We start from the raw sequence: 7,767 nt of genomic DNA on the forward strand, positions 1-7,767 counted from the left end.
TGAAGATAAAATCCTTTTGCTTTGAAGAAGAAAGATCGAGGTGACTGAAATAAGTTCATTAAATGAAAACCAACAAAAATTGACAAGAACCACGAAAAGTTCTTGTATTTTAAGATAAAATCTGCGGCGATGAAAGAAAAAACTTCCAGCTCGCTGAAATATGTTCATTTGCTGAAAACCAACAAAACCACGAAAAGTTCTTGTATTTGAAGATAAAATCTTTTTGCTTTGAAGAAGAAAGATCCAGCTGACTGAAATAAGTTCATTGGATGAAAACCAACAGAAATTGATAAGAACCACGAAAAGTTCTTGTATTTTAAGATAAAATCTGAGGCTATTAAGGAAAAAACTTCTAGCTCGCTGAAATATGTTCACTTGCTGAAAATCAACAAAACCACGAAAAGTTCTTGTATTTGAAGATAAAATCTTTTTGCTTTGAAGAAGAAAGATCCAGCTGACTGAAATCAGTTCATTGGATGAAAACCAACAAAAATTGACAAGAACCACGAAAAGTTCTTGTATTTTAAGATAAAATCTGACGCTATTAATGAAAAAACTTCTTGCTCGCTGAAATATGGTCATTTGCTGAAAATCAACAAAACCAAGAAAAGTTCTTGTATTTGAAGATAAAATCTTTTTGCTTTGAAGAAGAAAGATCCAGCTGACTGAAATAAGTTCATTCGATCAAAACCAACAAAAATTGACAAGAACCACGAACAGTTCTTGTATTTTAGGATAAAATCTGATGCTATTAAAGAAAAAACTTCCAGCTCGCTGAAATATGTTCATTTGCTGAAAATCAACAAAACCACGAAAATTTCTTGTATTTGAAGATAAAATCTTTTTGCTTTGAAGAAGAAAGATCCAGCTGACTGAAATAAGTTCATTGGATGAAAACCAACAAAAATTGACAAGAACCACGAAAAGTTCTTGTATTTTAAGATAAAATCTGACGCTATTAATGAAAAAACTTCTTGCTCGCTGAAATATGTTCATTTGCTGAAAATCAACAAAACCACGAAAAGTTCTTGTATTTTAAGATAAAATCTGACGCTATTAAAGAAAAAACTTCTTGCTCGCTGAAATATGTTCATTTGCTGAAAATCAACAAAACCACGAAAAGTTCTTGCATTTGAAGATAAAATCTTTTTGCTTTGAAGAAGAAAGATCGAGGTGACTGAAATAAGTTCATTAAATGAAAACCAACAAAAATTGACAAGAACCACGAAAAGTTCTTGTATGTTAAGATAAAATCTGACGCTATTAAAGAAAAAACTTCTCGCTCGCTGAAATATGGTCATTTGCTGAAAATCAACAAAACCACGAAAAGTTCTTGTATTTGAAGATAAAATCTTTTTGCTTTGAAGAAGAAAGTTCCAGCTGACTGAAATAAGTTCATTCGATCAACACCAACAAAAATTGACAAGAACCACGAAAAGTTCTTGTATTTTCAGATAAAATCTGGCGCTATTAAAGAAAAAACTTCTCGCTCGCTGAAATATGTTCATTAGATGAAAACCAACAAAAATTGACAAGAACCACGAACAGTTCTTGTATTTTAGGATAAAATCTGATGCTATTAAAGAACAAAATTCCAGCTCGCTGAAATATGTTCATTTGCTGAAAATCAACAAAACCACGAAAAGTTCTTGTGTTTGAAGATAAAATCTTTTTGCTTTGAAGAAGAAAGATCCAGCTGACTGAAATAAGTTCATTGGATGAAAACCAACAAAAATTGACAAGAACCACGAAAAGTTCTTGTATTTTAAGATAAAATCTTGCGCTATTAAAGAAAAAACTTCCAGCTCGCTGAAATATGGTCATTTGCTGAAAATCAACAAAACCAAGAAAAGTTCTTGTATTTGAAGATAAAATCTTTTTGCTTTGAAGAAGAAAGATCCAGCTGACTGAAATAAGTTCATTCGATCAAAACCAACAAAAATTGACAAGAACCACGAACAGTTCTTGTATTTTAGGATAAAATCTGATGCTATTAAAGAAAAAACTTCCAGCTCGCTGAAATATGTTCATTTGCTGAAAATCAACAAAACCACGAAAATTTCTTGTATTTGAAGATAAAATCTTTTTGCTTTGAAGAAGAAAGATCCAGCTGACTGAAATAAGTTCATTGGATGAAAACGAACAAAAATTGACAAGAACCACGAAAAGTTCTTGTATTTTAAGATAAAATCTGACGCTATTAATGAAAAAACTTCTTGCTCGCTGAAATATGTTCATTTGCTGAAAATCAACAAAACCACGAAAAGTTCTTGTATTTTAAGATAAAATCTGACGCTATTAAAGAAAAAACTTCTTGCTCGCTGAAATATGTTCATTTGCTGAAAATCAACAAAACCACGAAAAGTTCTTGCATTTGAAGATAAAATCTTTTTGCTTTGAAGAAGAAAGATCGAGGTGACTGAAATAAGTTCATTAAATGAAAACCAACAAAAATTGACAAGAACCACGAAAAGTTCTTGTATGTTAAGATAAAATCTGACGCTATTAAAGAAAAAACTTCTCGCTCGCTGAAATATGGTCATTTGCTGAAAATCAACAAAACCACGAAAAGTTCTTGTATTTGAAGATAAAATCTTTTTGCTTTGAAGAAGAAAGTTCCAGCTGACTGAAATAAGTTCATTCGATCAACACCAACAAAAATTGACAAGAACCACGAAAAGTTCTTGTATTTTCAGATAAAATCTGGCGCTATTAAAGAAAAAACTTCTCGCTCGCTGAAATATGTTCATTAGATGAAAACCAACAAAAATTGACAAGAACCACGAACAGTTCTTGTATTTTAGGATAAAATCTGATGCTATTAAAGAACAAAATTCCAGCTCGCTGAAATATGTTCATTTGCTGAAAATCAACAAAACCACGAAAAGTTCTTGTGTTTGAAGATAAAATCTTTTTGCTTTGAAGAAGAAAGATCCAGCTGACTGAAATAAGTTCATTGGATGAAAACCAACAAAAATTGACAAGAACCACGAAAAGTTCTTGTATTTTAAGATAAAATCTGACGCTATTAATGAAAAAACTTCTTGCTCACTGAAATATGTTCATTTGCTGAAAATCAACAAAACCACGAAAAGTTCTTGTATTTGAAGATAATATCTTTTTGCTTTGAAGAAGAAAGATCGAGGTGACTGAAATAACTTCATTAGATGAAAACCAACAATAATTGACAAGAACCACGAAAAGTTCTTGTATTTTAAGATAAAATCTGAGGCTATTAAAGAAAAAACTTCTTGCTCGCTGAAATATGTTCATTTGCTGAAAATCAACAAAACCACAAAAAGTTCTTGTATTTGAAGATAAAATCTTTTTGCTTTGAAGAAGAAAGATCCAGCTGACTGAAATAAGTTCATTCGATCAAAACCAACAAAAATTGACAAGAACCACGAAACGTTCTTGTATTTTAAGATAAAATCTGACGCTATTAAAGAAAAAACTTCTTGCTCGCTGAAATATGTTCATTTGCTGAAAGTCAACAAAACCACGAAAAGTTCTTGTATTTGAAGATAAAATCTTTTTGCTTTGAAGAAGTAAGATCGAGGTGACTGAAATAAGTTCATTAAATGAAAACCAACAAAAATTGACAAGAAGCACGAAAAGTTCTTGTATTTTAAGATAAAATCAGACGCTATTAAAGAAAAAACTTCTCGCTCGCTGAAATATGTTCATTTGCTGAAAATCAACAAAACCACGAAAAGTTCTTGTATTTGAAGATAAAATCTTTTTGCTTTGAAGAAGAAAGATCGAGGTGACTGAAATAAGTTCATTAGATGAAAACCAACAAAAATTGACAAGAACCACGAAAAGTTCTTGTATTTTAAGATAAAATCTGAGGCTATTAAAGAAAAAACTTCTAGCTCGCTGAAATATGTTCATTTGCTGAAAATCAACAAAACCACGAAAAGTTCTTGTATTTGAAGATAAAATCTTTTTGCTTTGAAGAAGAAAGATCTAGCTGACTGAAATAAGTTCATTCGATCAAAAACAACAAAAATTGACAAGAACCACGAACAGTTCTTGTATTTTAGGATAAAATCTGATGCTATTAAAGAAAAAACTTCCAGCTCGCAGAAATATGTTCATTTGCTGTAAATCAACAAAACCACGAAAAGTTCTTGTATTTGAAGATAAAATCTTTTTGCTTTGAAGAAGAAAGATCCAGCTGACTGAAATAAGTTCATTGGATGAAAACCAACAAAAATTGACAAGAACCACGAAAAGTTCTTGTATTTTAAGATAAAATCTGACGCTATTAAAGAAAAAACTTCTTGCTCGCTGAAATATGTTCATTTGCTGAAAATCAACAAAACCACGAAAAGTTCTTGTATTTGAAGATAAATTCCTTTTGCTTTGAAGAAGAAAGATCGAGGTGACTGAAATAAGTTCATTAAATGAAAACCAACAAAAATTGACAAGAACCACGAAAAGTTCTTGTATTTTAAGATAAAATCTGCGGCGATGAAAGAAAAAACTTCCAGCTCGCTGAAATATGTTCATTTGCTGAAAACCAACAAAACCACGAAAAGTTCTTGTATTTGAAGATAAAATCTTTTTGCTTTGAAGAAGAAAGATCCAGCTGACTGAAATAAGTTCATTGGATGAAAACCAACAGAAATTGATAAGAACCACGAAAAGTTCTTGTATTTTAAGATAAAATCTGACGCTATTAAAGAAAAAACTTCTCCCTCGCTGAAATATGTTCATTTGCTGAAAATCAACAAAACCACGAAAAGTTCTTGTATTTGAAGATAAATCTTTTTGCTTTGAAGAAGAAACATCGAGGTGACTGAAATAAGTTCATTAGATGAAAACCAACACAAAATTGACAAGAACCACGAAAAGTTCTTGTATTTTAACAGCTGAGAGGAGCCGAGCCGAGCGGAGGGAGCGTCCGATAAAAGGCGGGATTTCAGAGCGCTGAGAACAGCTGAGAGGAGCCGAGCCGAGCGGAGGGAGCGTCCGATAAAAGGCGGGATTTCAGAGCGCTGAGAGGAGCCGAGCCGAGCGGAGGGAGCGTCCGATAAAAGGCGGGATTTCAGAGCGCTGAGAACAGCTGAGAGGAGCCGAGCCGAGCGGAGGGAGCGTCCGATAAAAGGCGGGATTTCAGAGCGCTGAGAGGAGCCGAGCCGAGCGGAGGGAGCGTCCGATAAAAGGCGGGATTTCAGAGCGCTGAGAACAGCTGAGAGGAGCCGAGCCGAGCCGAGCGGAGCTGCGACCGAGTTCGAAGTGACGTCAGGAATCAGATCGGGACGCGACACAGGGGAGGCACCTGATTGGTGAGTAGGTTCAGGTGAGTATTTCTCCTTATCTGCAGTAACTGAAGTAAAAGGAAAGGGAAGGTCTGCAGGTCTTATAGGAAGTAGCGTTTATTTTTTAGTGAATCAAGGTCCCTAGTGTAGTTAACATTCTCTAAATTGAGAACAATTTAAAGGAGTAAACTCCTTAAAGGGAGTGGTAAGTAGTTTTTCTTTCCTTTTTTTTTCTCTTGACATTGTAGTTGTTCTTAAGCTAATTTAAGGGTTAAGTCATGGCAGGAGATCCCAGGGCCGTGTCATGTTCCTCTTGTGGGATGTGGGAATTCAGGGCTCCTTCCTGTATCCCTGATTCCTTCACCTGCGGGAAGTGTGTCCAGCTGCAGCTATTGTTTGACCGCTTGACGGCTCTGGAGCTGCGGATGGACTCACTTTGGAGCATCCGCGATGCTGAGAAAGTCGTGGATAGCACGTTCAGTGAGTTGGTCACACCGCAGATAAAAATTACTGAGGGAGATAGTGAATGGGTGACCAACAGACAGAGGAAGAGTAGGAAGGCAGTGCAGGGGTCCCCTGCGGTCATCTCCCTCCAAAACAGGTATACCGTTTTGGATACTGTTGGCGGAGATGGCTCACCAGGGGAAGGTGGCAGTGGCCAGGTTCATGGCACCGTGGCTGGCTCTGCTGCACAGGAGGGCAGGAAAAAGAGTGGCAGAGCTATCGTAATAGGGGACTCGATTGTAAGGGGAATAGACAGGCGTTTCTGCGGACGCAACCGAGACTCCAGGATGGTATGTTGCCTCCCTGGTGCAAGGGTCAAGGATGTCTCGGAGCGGCTGCAGGACATTCTGGAGGGGGAGGGTGAACAGCCAGTTGTCGTGGTGCATATAGGCACCAACGATATAGGTAAAAAACAGGATGAGGTCCTACAAGCTGAATTTAGGGAGTTAGGAGTTAAACTAAAGAGTAGGACCTCAAAGGTAGTAATCTCAGGATTGCTACCAGTGCCACGGGCTAGTCAGAGTAGGAATGACAGGATAGCTAAGATGAATACGTGGCTTGAGAGATGGTGCAAGAGGGAGGGATTCAAATTCCTGGGCCATTGGAACCGGTTCTGGGGGAGGTGGGACCAGTACAAATTGGACGGTCTGCATCTGGGCAGGACTGGAACCAATGTCCTAGGGGGAGTGTTTGCTAGTGCTGTTGGGGAGGGTTTAAACTAATGTGGCAGGGGGATGGGAACCGATGCAGGAAGTCAGTGGGAAATAAAGTGGTGACAGAAACAAAAGGCAGTAAGGGAGAGTGTACAGAACATGACCGGACAGATGGTCTGAGAAAGCAGGGCAAAGACCAAGGGAAGACTAGATTAAACTGCATTTATTTCAATGCAAGAAGTCTGATGGGCAAGGCAGATGAACTCAGGGCATGGATGGGTACATGGGACTGGGATGTTATAGCTATTACTGAAACATGGCTAAGGGAGGGGCAGGACTGGCAGCTCAATGTTCCAGGGTACAGATGCTATAGGAAAGATAGAGCAGGAGGTAAGAGAGGAGGGGGAGTTGCGTTCTTGATTAGGGAGAACATCACGGCAGTAGTGAGAGGGGATATATCCGAGGGTTCGCCCACTGAGTCCATATGGGTAGAACTGAAAAATAAGAAGGGAGAGATCACTTTGATAGGATTGTACTACAGACCCCCAAATAGTCAACGGGAAATTGAGGAGCAAATATGTAAGGAGATTACAGACAGCTGCAAGAAAAATAGGGTGGTAATAGTAGGGGACTTTAACTTTCCCAACATTGACTGGGACAGCCATAGCATTAGGGGCTTGGATGGAGAGAAATTTGTTGAGTGTATTCAGGAGGAATTTCTCATTCAGTATGTGGATGGCCCGACTAGAGAGGGGGCAAAACTTGACCTCCTCTTGGGAAATAAGGAAGGGCAGGTGACAGAAGTGTTAGTGAGGGATCACTTTGGGACCAGTGATCATAATTCCATTAGTTTTAAGATAGCTATGGAGAAGGATAGGTCTGGCCCAAAAGTTAAAATTCTAAATTGGGGAAAGGCCAATTTTGATGGTATTAGACAGGAACTTTCAGAAGTTGATTGGGAGAGTCTGTTGGCAGGCAAAGGGACGTCTGGTAAGTGGGAGGCTTTCAAAAGTGTGTTAACCAGGGTTCAGTGTAAGCACATTCCTTATAAAGTGAAGGGCAAGGCTGGTAGAAGTAGGGAACCTTGGATGACTCGGGAGATTGAGGCACTAGTCAAAAATAAGAAGGAGGCATATGACATGCATAGGCAGCTGGGATCAAGTGGATCCCTTGAAGAGTATAGAGATTGCCGGAGTAGAGTTAAGAGAGAAATCAGGAGGGCAAAAAGGGGATATGAGATTGCTTTGGCAGATCAGGCAAAGGTGAATCCAAAGAGCTTCTACAAATACATAAAGGGCAAAAGGGTAACAAGGGAGAGAGTAGGGCCTCTTAAGGATCAACAA

This window comes from Heptranchias perlo, unplaced genomic scaffold (assembly GCF_035084215.1).
Source record: "Heptranchias perlo isolate sHepPer1 unplaced genomic scaffold, sHepPer1.hap1 HAP1_SCAFFOLD_245, whole genome shotgun sequence".
In the NCBI taxonomy this organism is placed as follows: Eukaryota; Metazoa; Chordata; class Chondrichthyes; order Hexanchiformes; family Hexanchidae; genus Heptranchias; species Heptranchias perlo.